Raw genomic sequence first — 17,951 nt, forward strand, 5'->3', positions numbered from 1 at the left:
CTCGGTAGTGGTCCAATTTCCTATTCGCTTTTTCCTTTGTTTTTCATTATCATCGCCGTCGACATCATTTTAGGAACAAAACAATAATAATTTTTCATTTATATTTTAAATTGAATTTTCTTTGTTTTCTTCGTTTGAAATAATAGAAAATATCTATCCATCTTTTTTTTTGCTATTCAATTCGTTTTTCATGTGATTTTTTTTTTTTTGAAAATCTGATAGATTTTGAATCAAAGATAATTTTTTTGGTCGAGAAAAAAACAATGCATTTATTCATTCATTCATGGGATCAAATTGAAATATTTTTTTGATCATTTTTGAAATTGAATTTGAAAATTATTATTATTTTATTTGATTGGAAATTGACCAGAAAAAAAAGATGCTATTTGGTGAATAATTTCATTGAATTCGTTAAATTGAATCATTTTTTCGCTTCTGTTTTTCCAATTCAAACCAGACAAACATGATGATGATGATGATGATGGTGGTGGTATTACCTTCGATGACATTTAATTATTGATTGTTTTAGCATCGAAAAAACAAAACAGCAAAACAGAAAAATCATCAATCACAAACACCATATGAACCATATATGCCAAACAAAATCCAGAAACCAGAACCAGGAAAAAAACTCAATCAAGACTTACTTAATTCACACACACACAAACACACACATTTTGTCTATTAGCTGGAAAATACCTTTTTTGTGAAAATAGTCGAAAAAAAGTGACAAAACATCCTACAAGTCCGATATAACAACAACAACAAGATGTGAACATCGACCTATTTCACACATTGGTTTCTCACTTTATCATCATCATCATTTACTTATTCCATTTGGGCGAATTTAATGATGAAAAAAAACCAAAGATTTTTTCTTTTGCAAAACATAATGATTAATCATTGTGTGTGTGTGTTTTGTGTTTCGGCTGATCTTTGGATCGAAGATTTGCTTTGCTTTTTTTGCTTTCATTTTCTTCCTGATCGTTGATGTGATTTCAACCTCATTTACTTTCATTACTGATTCAATATTCTGTTGTTGTTGATTTACTATGAAAATAAATTGTTTTTTTTTTCTTCTTCCTTCTTCCCTTCATCTTATCTAATCAATTAATCAATCAATCAATCAATCAATCGAAACTAATGAAAAAAATGAAATTTCAACTTGATGATAATGATGATTATGGTGGTTCATCTTTACCATTCAGAATCAAAACGTTGATTTGAATTCAAAAATATTTCAAAACATTCTCCACTAAAAAACAAAACATTCATTCATTCATTCAACATGCATACATGCATACGAATAATGATAATAATAATTTCTTTTTCTTATATTGCGTGCGAATGAATATTTTATTATGATGATGAAAGAAAGAAAGAAAATATTCTTAAAATCATGAATAAATATAGGAAATTTTTACAGAAACTAAGCAAAGAAACGTGAGATAAATTTTAATTGTAATCATATTTATTCAAATGATTTTCAAAAAAAGAAAGAAAGAAGAAACGAAGAAAGAAAAGGATGGATAATCAAATCATTTATTTATTTATTTGTATACATAGCATAAGAGTATTTCCATTTTATATTTTTACAATTTTTGTTTGTTTTTTTTGTTTGTCATTTGTCTTTTGTCTTTTGTCTTTTGTTTCGGTGGGTAATGATAATTCGGTATTTTTATCATGAAATAATTTGCAAAAAAAAAAAATTCGTTTATTCAAATGTCTATAAATGTTTCTTTGGAAATAAATTATGGTTTTTTCCATATGACGATTTTTTTGTTGATTTTCTTTTCAATATTTGGTTTATTTAACCCAAAAAAACCTTATAAAACAATAATAATAATTTTTTGAAAAATTACCTTATGGTTTTTATTTTGGTTGTTTATTTTTTTCAAAAGGGAAAAAAATCAAACAAAAATTTATGTGATTTTTCATTATGGAATTAGCAGGAAAAAAAACAGAAATTGGTGTTTTTTTGTTTTCTTCTACATATTTTCTCCATCATTACCACCACCACCACCATCATCATATTCAGATGTTTATGGTTTTTTTTTCTGTTGTTGTTGTTTGGTAAATTTGAATTGAATTTATGAATATTAGTCTTTTTTGCTGCTGATGCTGGTATATTCAGTAGCAAACAGCAAAAAAAATGCCAGAATATTGGCCATTTTCTCTTCATTTCACTTGAATTCTGAAAAATTCGGTAGTAATGGTGGTGGTTCATTCATTCATTTATCCATTGTTATAATAATAATGATTTTTTTTTCTTTGATGAAAATTTATGATAGGCATATCTGATATTCTGAACAAATACAAACACAAACAATCATCATCATCATCATCATCATCATCATCAGTAAACTATTATATATGGATTGAGAGAGAAAGAGAGAAAAAAAAAATGTTGTTTTTTTCCCCGAAACAAATATTATGCATACAACACTATCGTTTCGTTTCGTTTTGGTTGTAGTTTTTTTTCTTCATTTTGAAATCGACACACGGTTGGTTGGTTAGGTCCACGATCTATAGAGAGAGCCATAATAATCATCATAACAATACACACACTTCATTCATTCATTCATTGTCCAAGTACTATTCTCATTAAAATCAGTGTATTTCTCTCATTCATTTAATGATAATCACAATGTTTGATGGACCTAAATGAATGAAGGAATGTAAGAATCTATTAATATCAATACAACAAATATGATGTTTGAATCAAAGGAAAAAAATGTTGTTCAATGATGATGATGATGATCATGGCAAATATCAATGGTCTCTTATCATCATAAAGACAATAGTTTTTTTTCATTCTAGTATTTCACAATCTATATTCAAACAAAATATATCGACCAAACTTAATCAATAATCATTAGGTTTATAGTTTTCCCGGATTTTTTTCATTCGTTTTTCATTCTGGTTTTTTGCTTTGTTTGATAATGTCTGTATTTGTCATCGTCGTTTGTTTTTGTCTATTTTCAATCAATGAATTTTTAAAATAACAGAATGATAATAATGGAAATTTCAATTTGTCATAATCAATGATGAACGAAGCAAATCATTGAATCTTTGATAAAATGATAATTTTTTCTGTTTTTCTTTTTTTTGCTCCATCAATCAATTATCTGTGTTATTTTTCAAAGAACAATATCCCATTCAAACAAAACAAACAAAGCAGAAAAAACTTTCAGAAAAATATTTACACAAATAATAAATAAATAAACAACGGTGGTTTTTCCTATGTCGATTTTGATGATAAAAATTTAAACAATGAAAACAAACAGAGAAAAAATCAATTTCCAACAATGGATCATCATCAAAGTCACAATAATCACTTTGACAACAAACAAACAAACAAGCAAGATAAGATTCTGGAACAAAAATTTGATGCGATATGGTGATGTTGATGATAATGGTGTTAATGATAATGTCTACCAACACACACACACAGAAGGATTGCTATGTTTTTATTGAAATTTTTTTCATTTTCAATTTTAAACTTTCAACCAAGAAAATATAGAATGCTAGATTCTAGATTTGTTGTCGTCATCGTAACCAATTTTGAAAAAACAAAAACATTTGGATCACTTTTTTCACTGGCTATTTTTTCTCAAACAAATTCTTTGATATTCTATGGTTGACAACAACAACAACAACAATGATGATGAGCGAAAAAAGTGTCAAAAAAAAAATATTCTTATCGAACAAACAACTGGACGAATTTCAGATTTGTCGATTGTTTTAATAAAATTTTTGTTTTCTCTTCTTTTGTAACAATCTTTTTTTTTCGCAATTAGATTGGATTCTCAAGTTTTTCAGTGGATTTTTTCTTCTCAAAACGATGATGAACCAAAAAAAAAATACCACATATGATCATCATTGAAACAAACGAACAAAACTTCAAAACTGCAAAATGTTTATTTATTTATCTGTTCCAAAATATTAGATGTCTGGTGTGTGTGTGTGTATCATCATTTTGAAATTTTTTTTTTAAAAATTTTTAAAGAGAAAAAATTAATGAAATGACAACAGAGTTGCAATTTTTCTCCAGAGTTTGGTTTGGTTGTTCCATCAATCCCCCAGTTCTGGCTTTATTTGTTTCTTTATGAGTATAGAAAGAGAAAAAAAAATTTGATTTCATTTTCTTTTTACATCTTTTTTTTACTGTTTGTTTGTTTGTTTGTTTCAAAATAAAAAAAAATGAAAACATTTACGCTTTTACAATAAAATAACAAATGTTTTTTCGCTAGTTTATTATATTCTCTTGTTCCAAAGAAAGAAAATAACGATGAACGAATGAAAAAAGATTAAATTTTTTCTTCTTTTTTGGAGTGATTTTAAGCCTAAAATCCATCCAACAACAACTAAAATAAAAATAAAAATACAGTGTGTGTGTGGATTTGTTTTTTGTTTTTTGTTTCAATTTCAATTCCAACTTGATCAAACTGGAAATTGTTTTTTTCGTTTTCTCAAGAAAAAAACACTTGATATTTGAAACAAAAAACAGTAAAACGTAAATACCAAATGGTTGTTTTTGTTTCGGATGAACTTGATTTTCTCATTGCTCTCTCCCTTTTACTTATTTTTTACGACATTTTTACTGAAATTCGTTTATAAAAAACCAGTACCATTTATAAAATAATTATCTGTATCCACTGTGTGTTTACCAAAAAATGTTTCTTTTTTTCATTCATTCATTTTCACTATTTTATGATAAATCCTATTTAATTGTAAATCACATCATCATTATCATTATTATTACTAAATGACAATTATTTATCTATTATAATAATGATTTATTGAGAAAAAAAAAGTGTCATTTACACACTCACAAACAAACAAACAAACACCTATATATGTTTTATCCTCATTTTTTTGAAATTTTCTAATTCGTTTTTCTAATTCCAAACTCGTTAATAGGTTTATCGAAAATCCATTGCTGCGTTTTTTTATGGAAGGAAACTTGCGAATGAATCGATTTTACATACATACATACGATGCGTGAGATGGATTCTTACGAAAATGTGATACGATAATAATAATGATTATTTTCCAAAAACATGTTTGTTGTAATCCAACAACAACAACAACACTGAAACGAACCAAAAGATCATCATTGAAAAATTGTTAGTTTCTTTCAAAAAAAAGACTGACCATTATTATTGCTGTTTGTCTATTTTGTATTTGTAATTCTTTCTTGCGTCAAAATTCCTGATAATGTGATGTGAACGAAAAAAATAAAAAATTCCAAAATGATAATGGCATTTCGTTTTGTTTATTTATCTTTTGAAAATATATTTTAGATTTTCATTTCAAGATAGTTAGACAGACAGACATTCACATTACAATCATATCATCATCATTTCAAACAAATTTTTTTTTACTTTCAAAATCCAAATTATTTGGAAATTCAAATCAAAAAAAAAGAAGAAAACTTCAAAATTGGATGCTCATCTTTTTTTTTACCTGGCCATATTTGTGTTTTGGATTAATGTTAACGCGCCAAATGATTTTATTTTATTTATTTTATTTTTTTTTTTTGTCGTGTTTTGAAAAACCGAATCAATGATAGAATCTGTAAATATCCCAAAAATAACAAAAATAACCCAGCAAACCGATCATGGTTATGCGCTTGATTTTGATCATCATCCAAATTCTTCAATCTAAACGCAGACTCAATCGTATTAACTTACGCTGTATGATTGCGCATACACACACACACACACAGAATCTTCTTCTAAAACGTATTTTTAAAAATGGAATGTGTAGTAGGAATCAGTGATAGAAAGAAAAAAAAAGCTTCTGTACAACAACCAAAAAAAAAAAATAATAATAATAATGATAATGGTTATGTATGAGAAAGAGTAGGAAAACAGAGAGAAAGAATATACAGAAACGGGATTCCAGAAAAAAAAACTTTTCCCTGATCATCATCATCATCGTTGTCGTTTTGCTTGGTAGTCTTCATTTATCCGTCAAACTTTGAGATAGATACCCACACACAAATGCACAACAACAACAGAAAAAAAATGATTCTTGAATGATTCTATAATCATAATCATTATTATCATTGAATACAATGGCAAATTGATAGGTTCTTCTTCAGCGTTTTTCTTCAGCATTTTTTCTCACACAAGCGTTTTTCTTTTTCTCTAGTCTTTTTTTCGGATTGTTATCCATCCATCTATCTATCTAATATCTAATATCTGCAACCAAGAAAAAAAACAACAACATTTTTTTCCACCAATTGTTTTGTTTTTCTCTTACCAATCTCGTGTCAATTGTCGTGTTTTTGCTTATTGCTTGTTTTTTTGTTTTTTTTTTTGGTGATTCGTGTTGTTTGTTTTGTTCGGTGTGATTCCGTATGATCAATTTTCATTCATTCTCCATGTTTGTTTGTTTGTTATGTAAGTTACACAACATGATTCTTAATGTTTGATTGTTTTTGTTGTTGTTATTATTGATGCGGATTCTTTCTCACCGATGATAACACACACAGGCAAACAAACCAAAACAACAACCAAAATCATCGTGTTTTTACGATTCTGATTTCAGGTAAACAAAAATGTAATAAGATTCTTTCATCAATCAATCAATCAATTTTATTCAATATTTTGCTATTCTGCTACTACTATTGTGTGAAACAAATAAACTTGATCATCATCCACATCATCAACAAAACAGCGAATAAGATCGATTAAGTTTTTGATGTTAGTCTTTTTTGCATCTTTCTCTCTCTCATCTGCAGATACCAAAAATGTAAGTGTAAGAAATTTTTTTACCCAGTTCGAATATATATCCATCCAAGGAAAGGAGAAACAAAAATTCATCATGCATCATTTCTCATCGATTTTTTGATTTTCTATTTTCACTTTTTTTTCACTTCTTTCCCAAGTTTATTCAAACATCGTTTATAATCTCATGCATCAGATTTTTTTTTCTGTTTTTGTTTTGTTTGTCACATATGTTCACCTGGGATAGTTTGAAAAAAAAGGTGCAAATAGTTGTTACCTTTTTTATTTGGAAAATTGATTTTTTGTTGATTTTCGGCGACAACCAACCAACAAACGAAAAACCTACGGAAAATTTATTAATATAGCTTCGGAGAAAAAACAACATTATTATCATTATTTTTATCAGCAACAAAAAAAAACAACAACAAAAGCGACAAACACATATATCCTTTATTCGATAAAATGAATGGTTTTGTAATCGATTTATTTTGTAATAGTAACGATAATGGTTTTCTTTTCTTTAAAAAAAAAAAAAATAAAACCTCCCGAATGAATGTGTAATTAATGTCAACATTGTTTTATTTTTCTGGTTGTTTTGGTTGTTTATAATTGATTATACAATGGGTGTTAATTTGATATATTTTTTTCGGGTAATTTTTAATGATTTTATTTATTTTGTAACTGGCCAACTATAAATAGTAACAGAAAAAAAAACAATAAAGTAAAATTTCAAATGATTATAAATTATAAGAAGGAAATTATATTTTTTTTATATAATGAAAATTATAAACAAAATTAATTTGATCATAAATTTCCTCCATCTTTTAATTTTAATTTTATTTAAAAAAAAAAATGTTGATAAAATTTTTTGGTGTTAAACAATTTTCCCAATAATAAACAAACTGTGTGTAAAAGACATTGATATATTTATTCCGTTATAATGATGATGTTTTTTGCTTGTATGTCGACCTTTTTGTTGTTGTTGTTGTTGTTGATTATTGATGAAAAAGATCATATTCATTCATTCATATGTGTGTGCGGTTGATGAAAAATAAAACACCCAAATATAGAGCAACAACAACAACAACAACCAGAAAATGACAACATATTGAAATGATAAACAAAATGAATATATATTCTTGGCTAAAATGATGATGATGATGATGATATATATTGATTGAAAGACAATATCATGTGAACGAGAGAGAGAGAGAGAGAGAGAGAGAGAGAGAGAGAGAGAGAGAGAGAGATGAAAGGATATTGTCGATTATCATTATATGATGATGATGATGATGATGATGAACAAGACGAAAAAAAAACTCATTTATTATCCCAGAACAACAGCACTACCACAAGACTCGTTTTTTTAGGCTGCTCATCTTTTTATTCACATTTTTTTTCGTTCGTTGTTGGTTTTTCACTCTATATATATTTACACAATGAAAAAAAAGTCAATATAAAATTATCCCGAATATCAAAAAAAGCGGTAGGAAATATTTATCAAAAACAACAGGCATGTTTTTTTTTTTGTCTGACTCTACTTACCAGGAAGGAAATTGACGATGATGATGATGAATTTTTAGTTTTCAACAAAATTACTAAAAAAAATTTGTTTGTTACAAATTACAAATATAATTACAAAATGGAAAAGAAAAATCCTTATAACTAAGTAAATGTTTTTTTTTTTTTGGATGATGATCATTGATCATACCATAATGTATTGATTAAAAGCAAGCCAAACAGCTAATGTGTGTGTGTGTGTGTGTTCAAAACAATCCGGTTCTTTTTCCTAATGATAATGATAATGATGATGATGATTAAAGCTAAAGAATATAAGAAAATAAGAAAAAGAAGGGAAAAAAACATGAAATTCCTTGTCATTTACAGAAATTATTAAATTAAAGCCAATGAAAATCATCGTTGTCGTCGTCGACGACGACGACGACTATGATGATGATGTTTAAATAACGGAACATAATGAGAAAAAAATTATGGCATAGAAAGTGAAAGAAGAAGAAAGAAGAAAAATATGTGAATAAAGAATGGCTTCTAAAGCAGCCAACAACAACAACAACAAAAAGATCATATGAATTTTTTTTCATCATCATCATCATCTTCATTCATTTTCATTTCACTTTTTTCTTCTTCTTCGTTATTTAATATTTTATGACGACGCACCAACACACATACACAATGTAAATGAATTTGATCATCATCATTTGTTTAGTCGGTCGGTCGGTTGGTCGTTTGGTTAGCTTCAAATACACACACCCGCAAAAAAAAACACACCAATAACTGTCCCAGTCACTTGTACAATGTAAAATTTACCAGCAAAAAAAAAAAAAGAAAAAAAATGGGCAAAAAAAATCCCAGAATGACATCCAACTTATTCTGTGGATCTCTTTCTCTCTCTGTTTTTTTTTCTTCTTGCTGCATATGAATATGAAATGAATGGATTTTTCATTATAAATACTCCCATATCACCCACACACAAACATTGCATGCAAGAATTTTTTTTCATTCTTTCAATAAAAGTTTAACAAATTAAATTTTTCTTTTTCTTTTTTTCTTTGGTTGAAAAAAATTAATCATCAATTTTTATTATATAATGATAGTGGAGCAGCGAACAAACACTATACGTAGACTACGACAACTACGACAATAACCTAAATGAAATGATAGCATCGATGAATTTTTCCCCCTTTTTTTCTTTCTTCCAAAAGAGGGGAAACAAATATATATCCAATAATGGCGACGATATTTTAAATATATTTTTTTTTTCGTTGTTGAAAAATGCATTACAGTGAAGCCAACATTTACTTACATTGTTCATCTACGTGTGTCATGTGAGTGTTTTTTGAAAGAAAAGAATTAGTAAAGAAATAGGCAAACAAAAACGATTAAAAAAAAATTTCGGTCTGGTTGTGAATTTTAAAAGAATTTGATCAGGAATTTTCTTCCCCCGTTTTTCTCTTGTTTTCTCAAACAATTTACTTTCAGTGAAGAAAAAAAAGACGAAAATTACTTAATCTTTTTTTTGCAGTTTTCTTATTGATGATTAGTTTTTTGTTTTTCTTTTTTTCTTCCTCAAAAAACATTAACAACATTAAAAACACTAAAACCGCTTCTGTCAATGTCATTATCATCATTACTGAAAGAAAAGAAAAAAAAAGTGAAAAAAAACGTAAACGAAAACGAATTCTATTATTAAAACATTATTGTTATTATTATCAAAGCACCTTGGTAAAAAACAAAAAACAAAAAAAAATGGAAGCCAATTACTTTGATATTTCATATTTCCCCCCATCAACTGTCACTGTCACTGTCACTGTGTGTGTGTGTTTGTATACGTTTGTTCATTTGCCAAACCCAATTTTTTCACATTATTAATAATTGATTCTTCAATTATAAATTATTTTTTAAAAGCCAGCAACAAAAAGAATAAACGTAAACGTAAAACGTGAATATTATTATTATTGTCGTGTGTTTGTTGTTGTTGTTGTCCTTTTTTTTTCGATTTTCATTCATTTTGAGAAAATGACTTTTGCTTGCTTTCTTTTCTTCCTTTTGCTTTTCTTTCTTTGTAAAATGTATTAATCAAGCTAAAATCCATTAAAAAATTTCTTTCCTTCTTTCTTTATTTCTTGCTTTCTTTGATGAAATGATCATAAATAAATCGATTTATAGTCAAAATTATCGATTATTACGATTATTATGATTATTATGATTATTGGTCTTGACTTTGAAACAAGAAATTATAAAAACTCAATAATATTATGTAGCAAATGTCGATGATGATTATGATGATTATGATTGTTTCAATAAACGAAAAACAAAATGAAAAACAATAACAAATGGATATAGACTATAGTGTGGATATAGGCGTTTTGGAAAATGGAAAACTAAACTAAAAATAAAATCAAAATGATTGGAATTCATTTTGATTCATTTTTCGTTTGAAAAAACTTAGACAACAGAAAAAAAGTGTCTAAAAGTTTTTTCCTTTCTTTCTTCTTAACTTTCTTGGCTTTTGGTTATGATTATCATTATTGATGATGATGATGATGATAGTCTGTTATTATTATCATCGATTCAAGAAAGAGAAGGAAAGAAAGGGGAAATAAACAAAAGAATAACGGGTAAAAAGACAAAGGGAAAACAACGCAAGGGAAATCACTTGCTTCAATCAATAATATATACCTATTTTTGTCCATTTTGTGTGTTTGGTCACAATCATTTTGCTGCTTTACTTTTTGCTTGCTTTTTCCCTGTTTGTTTCGTTTCAATTCATCTTATTTATATATTACATAAGTGGTAGTTAGTTAGTTTTTCTCTTGCCAAAAAAAAACTGAAAAAACTGAAAGTCCACTGGAACAAAAAAAAACGGTTTGCCATTATCTTTATTATTATTGTTTGGATAGCTTTTTTAGGAGCAAGTCTGTGCTGGTTGCTTTGTTTTCTTCAGTTTAGTTTCATTTTCGAGTGAGTGAGAAATAGCAAAAAAAAAGTTGAAATTTAAAAATGAAAATGAAAAGCAATTTCCTGGATTGTTGCTTGGCTGGCTGGATGGTCGGTAGAATGAAGAAAAAAAATGAATTCTGTAACTGAAATTCTGTTACTTACTTATGTGATGTGTTGATTTGGTGTTGGTGTTTTTCACATCTGCAAAAATCTTTCTAATTTTTTTCGACTTTCGAAGAAAACTTTTGAACAAAAATTCTAGTTACATTTTTCTTTAACAGAAAAGTTTCTCATTTCCTTTTTTGTTTCTTTCTTTCCTGGTTACATCCGTAAATATCTTCATCATTGAAACAAACAAACAAACGGTTGAACGAACGATTGAAACTAGAAAAAAAGCAGAAACAAAAACAAGTTAATTTTCAAGAAAAAGGTAAAAGGGTTTAAACAGAAGAACAACTGTAAAAAAAACTTGTAAGAAAAACAATATTTTCTAACCTTTTTTCACATTTGATTTGATCCAGATTTTCAAATTGAAAAACACATTGTATCCGATATTTCTAAATTCTTGTCGCAGTCGTCGTTTTCCCAATATTTCAATCAATTCAATTTTCTTTCAAATGTTTCCGTTCAATGTATAAATCCTATTTTTTCATTTTCAGTTAATAATCATTGAATTTGCTGTTGCTGTTGTCAAGAATTTCTCACTTTCTCTCTTTCCTTTCACACTCTTCGTATGTCTATGAATGTTTCTCATTTCCGAATTGAGATTGAAAAGTTCAATTGTGTTTCTTGTGTATCATTTTTCGTTTATTCACATTGTTTTTTTTTCGTTTCGTTGCCTATTTTGATATTTTATGCTAAAAGAAAGAATGAAGAAAATCTTATCGATTTAAGTTTGGGCTCAAAGGAATTTCATTTCGTTTTGTTTTCTGTTTTGTTTTTGTTTCAAGAATCAATCAAACCAAATGTTGTTGTTGTTGATTGAATGTGTTTTGAATTCGCAATGATTTTTTTTGTTTTGTTTCTCTCTTCTGTTACATATCACTTTCATTTATTTATTTAAAGTTATTTTTTTTGTTCTCCATATTGAAAATATTTGGCTATTTTCACTTGTGTTTGGTCTCTATTTGAGTGGTGTTTGTGTTGAACAATCGATACGTGATGATGATGATGATGAAATCAATTTTTTTGTTTTGTTTGTATGTTTGAATTTGATATTCTCTTGCTCCAGGAAAAAGCAAAAAGTTTTTCAGTCTTCATCAGTATTTTCATCTATAGTCAAAAAAAATGAAGATAAAAATAAACGATTACGATTGAACAAACAGACCAAAAGAGTGAGAGAAAAGTTCAATTTCATCAAGTTTATTCTGTATTTTTGGATATTTTTTCTGGATTTGACCAAAATTTTCCCTTTTGTTTTTTGGTAATGATTTCTGGATTGTTTTGCATTTTTTTGTTTTGCACTTTTGCTTTCTCTTGTAATTTGTAATTTGAATAAATTAAACTGTTGGAATGCAATTGTCAAAGTTTCCTTTATAATTTCATCATAATTTTAAAATATTTTTCTGTGTTGTTGTCGTCTCTTCACAGAACAAACATTCCTATGAATATATAGAGTGGAAAAAAAATTAAAATAAAAAAAAAAAATTCAACAAGAATTTTTTTGCTTTCGACTTGAAATGATAAACATTTTTTTGTTTTGTTGTTTTGTGCACCGAATAAATGAATGATGATGATGATTATCATCAACAACAAAACAAAACTAGTGCAAAGAATATTCTTGTTGTTTATCTTCCTTTTCATTCATTCATTCATTCATATTAATTGCTCTTTTATCATAGCAAAATTGGATATGAAAAGTTGATTACAAAATTCCAGAAATATCTTTTTTTTCCATATTTTTTTTTGTTTTGCATACCACACTGTTAAAAATGGTATGACTTTATAAGTTCATAAAGTGGAAGTGTGGACTTATAAGTTCACATTAGACCAAGTGAACATATAAACTCACTTTAAGGAATTGTGAGCTTATAACTTCACTTTAAGGAATTGTGAGCTTATAAGTCCACACTTCCACTTTATGAACTTATAACTTCACTTTAAGGAATTGTGAGCTTATAAACTCATACGAGAATGTTGTGAGTTTATAACTTCATACGAGAAAAAATGTGAGGTTTTTAAAATAAAAATAAAAACCCCTATACGCAAGCGTTTTTTTTTTGATTTAAAAAATCTTGATGCGCAAGTGAAATTAAATTGAATTATCGAAGTTTTTAATTATTTTTCATTTAAAGATATATTATTAATTATTATAATTATTAAACAAGGCTATTACTACAATTCAGCATTATGGACTGAAATATTGCATTTGAAATATTTCATTCACATTGCTGCTAGTGTGAAACCCCTATAATAGAAATTTATCAATAGAAATCGGCTCAGGAACATGAAAAGAGAACCCGACTTGGTTTTCATTGTTCTATCCATCTTTATAGATTATGACCTCGTGATCAAACGGACAAATAAAGTAAATTAGAATCTTTGCATTCATTCGACACTTGTCGGCATTGAAGTTGGGACAGATAGCAATCGACCATCCCCAACATAAATGTCATTCTTTCTCAATCTTAGCTTGATTCCGTGTTATTGTAGGTAGTGATAAAAAATACTTAAAACAAAACCAATGAGATTAGGAAAAAATATGGAACAAGTTAGACATAAACAACAATCATATTCAATGAGCAAACCTGATAACCAAACTTTGTAAGCGAACCACACTTAACAAAAATAATGAATAACAACTAATCGAACAGTAGTTTAAATAATCAAAACAGAACCCTAACAGCTAATTTCAATTACGAGGGCGCTCGTCGCCTCCACATGAATTCACAATTTTTCAAAAAAATTTTCCAAGTCCAAAAATCCAAATTTTTTTGAGTTTGTAATTTTAAAAAATAAAATAAAATCAAAATTGTGATTTTATAACTTCACTTTAAGAAATTGTGAACTTATAAACTCATACGAAAAACATTATGAGTTTTTAATTTATAAAAAATAAAATAAAATCCAAAATTCGAATTTTTAAAGTCATACGAAAAACGTTGTGATTTTATAACTTCACTTTAAGGAATTATGAACTTATAAACTCATACGAAAAACCATGTGAGTTTATAACTCCATTCGAAAAACATTATGAGTTTTTAATTTAAAAAAAATAAAATTAAATCCAAAATTCGAATTTTTAAACTCATACGAAAAACGTTGTGATTTTATAACTCCATACGAAAAATATTGTGAGCTTATAAACTCATATGAAAAACCATGTGAGTTTATAAGTCCATCCGAAAAAACATTATGAGTTTTTAATTACAAATAAAATCCAAAATTCGAATTTTTAAACTCATGCGAAAAATGTTGTGAGCTTATAACTTCATACGAGAAATAATGTGAGTTTATAACTTCATACGAGAAAAAATGTGAACTTATAAGTCCACACTTCCACTTTATGAACTTATAAAGTCATACCATTTTTAACAGTGCATTAAAGTTTGAAATCAAACATCCACAAAAATGAAGATGGACATGAAATTCCAAAAGAAAAAACAAAACAAATTTTCATTTTTTCCACTTTTTTTTGTCATGAAAAAACAAACAAATGATATCTGTCTTGATGTTGTTATCGTGAATCTAATCATCCACAAACGATAAAGGTCATATCTTTAATGTTTGTTTTTCATGTAAATTATCAATGAATAAACACAAAAAGGAAATCTTTATCAATAATCGTATGAAAAGAAGAAGAAGAAGAAAATTGTAAGAAAGAATCGTTTTTAGTATTATTGAAAGAAGAAGAAAAAAAATCTAAATTGAATTATTCTACTCGTTTTTTTTCCGCATATCATTATTATTAATTTTATTCCCGTTATTCTCTGTTATGAAGAAGTAAAGAAGAAGAAGAACAGAATCCATATTTTTTCCCATAGAATAAATCATAATTCAGTGTGTGTTTTGTGTGGTTGCAATCGAAAAACAATAGACTTACTTGTTGGCCATATGATTCAGGCAAACAATATTGACTGAGATTTTAAATTTCTTTTTGAAAAAAAACCTGATAATAAAATTATCAAGACCGGTTTTGAGTGTTAAAAATGGAAAAAAAGTGCTCGAGGGTTTGTTTCGATTTGATTTCGCTTTCGTTTCGTTTTTTTTTTTCTACAATTTTAAACAATTTGAAATAAGTTTTCCTTTTGCTTTTCTTTTCCGATTCTCAATATTCTAATAAAGAAAGAATTGTGGATCGAGAAAAAAAGCCAAAACGAAAAACGAATGAAAATGGTTTGGTTTACCCAAATTCACACTCATAACATATATATGAATTATGTATGTGATTTTACGGCCATAATCATAATCATAATGGAAAATGATTCTTAACGAAATGATGTGGAAAGGAATTTGCATCAATTTTTTTCCGTTGTTGTTGATGATAATTTGCCACTTGTTGTTATTGCTGTAACAAATTGATTTGGTCAGGCTTAATTGTTTATTTTTTTCCTGTGTTTAAAATTCAGAAATTCTTTCCATTTCTGATCATCATCATTCATAATCCTCTAATCCGATAATTAAATTTGTTTATCATCATTTTTTCTCTCAATTATTGATCTCATCATGTTTTTTGGTAATCCTGATGATGATGATGATTACACAATTAATTATAATAATCTACTGGATAGACAAGACCAACAACAGCAAAACTGATAAAACTTTACCTCGTTAAATATGAATTTAATTTCATCGTTGACTTGAATTTGTTATCTGATAATTGATTCTATGGGAGAAAAATGAAAAAAGATCCTATTAACTTTTTTTCATCTGGTTCGGATGTTCTGGTGAAAGGTGTACAAAGAAGGAGAGAGTGTTGAAAAGTTTGAAAGAAGAAGAAAAAAACATTCATTTTAATCACGCTTGTCAATCAATCAAACAAAAAAAGAAAAAAAAACAAGAAAAATTATTATTATAATCATCAGGATCGTTGTTCATTCTCTCTTTCACTCGGATCTCATTATATAATATTCATCATCATCTTTTTACTCACTTTACACTTTTTATATATTTAGCATCTTCTTCTTTTTTTTCTTCTCTCGGCTTCAAATTTTATTCAATTATATGAATGAATGAATGAAAGCTATTGTTATCACATGAGTCAAGGGCATCCATCATCAATTCAATTATCATCATCCTCATGGATTTTTTTCTTCCTACAAAATGTTTTTTTTCTCCAAATTCTTAACATTGGTTTCTAACCGAAAACAAAAAGCAGAAACAACCAGAAACCAGAAAAGACAGAAAAATGAATGCAAAATATAATTTATTATTATTATTCTATTGTCTTTCATTTGATTTTTTCTTCCTCTCTCTCCTTTCTTTCTCTCTATTTTCGCTGTTTTATTGTCCAAATTTTATTACAATTACATATCATCATAATAATAATAAATATTCATTATTCAAAAGGGTTAAAATTTCATAAGTACAGAAGCCATTGTGCGTGCGTGTGATGGGCATATTCTTATCCGTTTTTTTCTTTCGGTTCATCTTGGTTGAACAATGAAATTAAATAGACACACAACAAAGACGACGACGACGACAAGAAAATAAACTTAATTAAAGTGATGATGAACAATATATTAAAAACGAAATGGACAAGCATCAGCATCAGATGATGAATCTTTATTGCGTAAAATAAAATAAAATAAAATTTTTCTTTCTATGAGGGGGGACACAAGAAAAAAAAAGTAAGCAACAAAAACAGTATGGTTTTTTTTTCTTTTTGCAAATAGGATGTGTAAATGAATGAATTGGATTGGATAGAAAAACTATATGACTTTTATAAAGAAAGAATGTAATCAAGCGGAAATGTCAACCAAATGATTTTACTCTCTTCACTTCTTTTTCTTTTTTTCTGCTGTTTTTCACAACAGAATTGTTTGTTCATTTAGTGAGTGAGTGAGTGAGAGAGAGAGTTTTATATGATTCTCTCTCTCTCTCATTAATATAACATTTTCTTCTTGTTATTTTTGTTCATCTTTAATGTTGTTAATGTTAATGTTAATGTTAATGTTGTTTGTTTGTTTGTTTGTTTTTCTTTTTTTTTTTTTTTTTGATCAAACAGTAAATTCGGTTAATACGATTCAGTTATTATTTGATGTGTCCGAGATTTTTATTTTTCGGTTGTTACATTTGTTGTTTGTTGTTGTTGTTCATCATTAAAGTTTCGAAATGTTTAACATTATTATCTTGTGTAACAACAACAACAACAACAACAACAAGAAAAACTGCTGCTAATATTAATTGCTTTTGAAGTAGAAATAGAAAGAAAAGAAAAAAGGCAATAATAATATTGTCGGTATATCGAAATGAATGTTTTTATTGAAAAATAATAATGATAATAATTGATGAATGTCATTGAATTTTCATTTTCTTGTTCATTGAATTCTTGAAAAATCTTAATATTTGCTTGAATAAATATCAAATCTGTTTTCTATCATCATTGCAAAAATGTCACAATCAAATTCTTAATTTTAATCATTATCATCTCCTCCGGGTTGATGTCAATGAGTTGATGGGAAAAAAACCAAAGAAGAAGAAGAAGAAGATCAAAAGCAAAATCAAATTAATAATAATAAAATTGTGACCATATTGATTCAATCAAACAACAACAAGCAAAATGACAACCTATATTTATTTTATTTTTTGGTT

General features: G+C 27.3%; 1 protein-coding gene and 1 long non-coding RNA gene across 5 annotated transcripts in view; one reads left to right on the forward strand and one right to left on the reverse strand.

Moving 5' to 3' along the window:
* The first annotated feature begins 5,853 nt into the window (after window positions 1–5,853).
* Window positions 5,854–17,951, forward strand: part of LOC113795955 (uncharacterized) — a 34,123-nt gene continuing 22,025 nt past the window's right edge. Inside the window, exons 1-2 of one of the 2 annotated variants that reach the window (XM_075820429.1) lie at window positions 5,854–6,558; window positions 6,688–6,762. The gene's annotated coding sequence lies outside the window, so the exon portion shown is untranslated. Of the gene's footprint in view, window positions 6,763–17,951 lie in introns of both variants that reach the window. The other variant, XM_075820428.1, reaches the window with a different exon arrangement.
* On the reverse strand, window positions 8,025–12,650 carry LOC142645065 (uncharacterized). Of its 3 annotated transcripts, none has more exons than XR_012846238.1 (5): window positions 11,694–12,650; window positions 11,361–11,535; window positions 10,938–11,299; window positions 8,283–8,560; window positions 8,025–8,159 (listed from the first exon to the last, which is right to left on the reverse strand). It is a non-coding gene; the product is annotated as an uncharacterized LOC142645065 (long non-coding RNA). The 3 variants fall into 3 exon arrangements; XR_012846239.1 differs by having other exon boundaries at window positions 11,361–11,582; XR_012846240.1 differs by lacking the exons at window positions 8,025–8,159; window positions 8,283–8,560 and adding an exon at window positions 9,806–10,809 and having other exon boundaries at window positions 11,694–12,649.

Source organism: Dermatophagoides pteronyssinus, unplaced genomic scaffold (genome assembly GCF_027571235.1).
Source record: "Dermatophagoides pteronyssinus isolate colony J.1.1.1.1 unplaced genomic scaffold, Derpt_VIB-CSIC_2022.12 sq0006, whole genome shotgun sequence".
Classification (NCBI taxonomy): Eukaryota; Metazoa; Arthropoda; class Arachnida; order Sarcoptiformes; family Pyroglyphidae; genus Dermatophagoides; species Dermatophagoides pteronyssinus.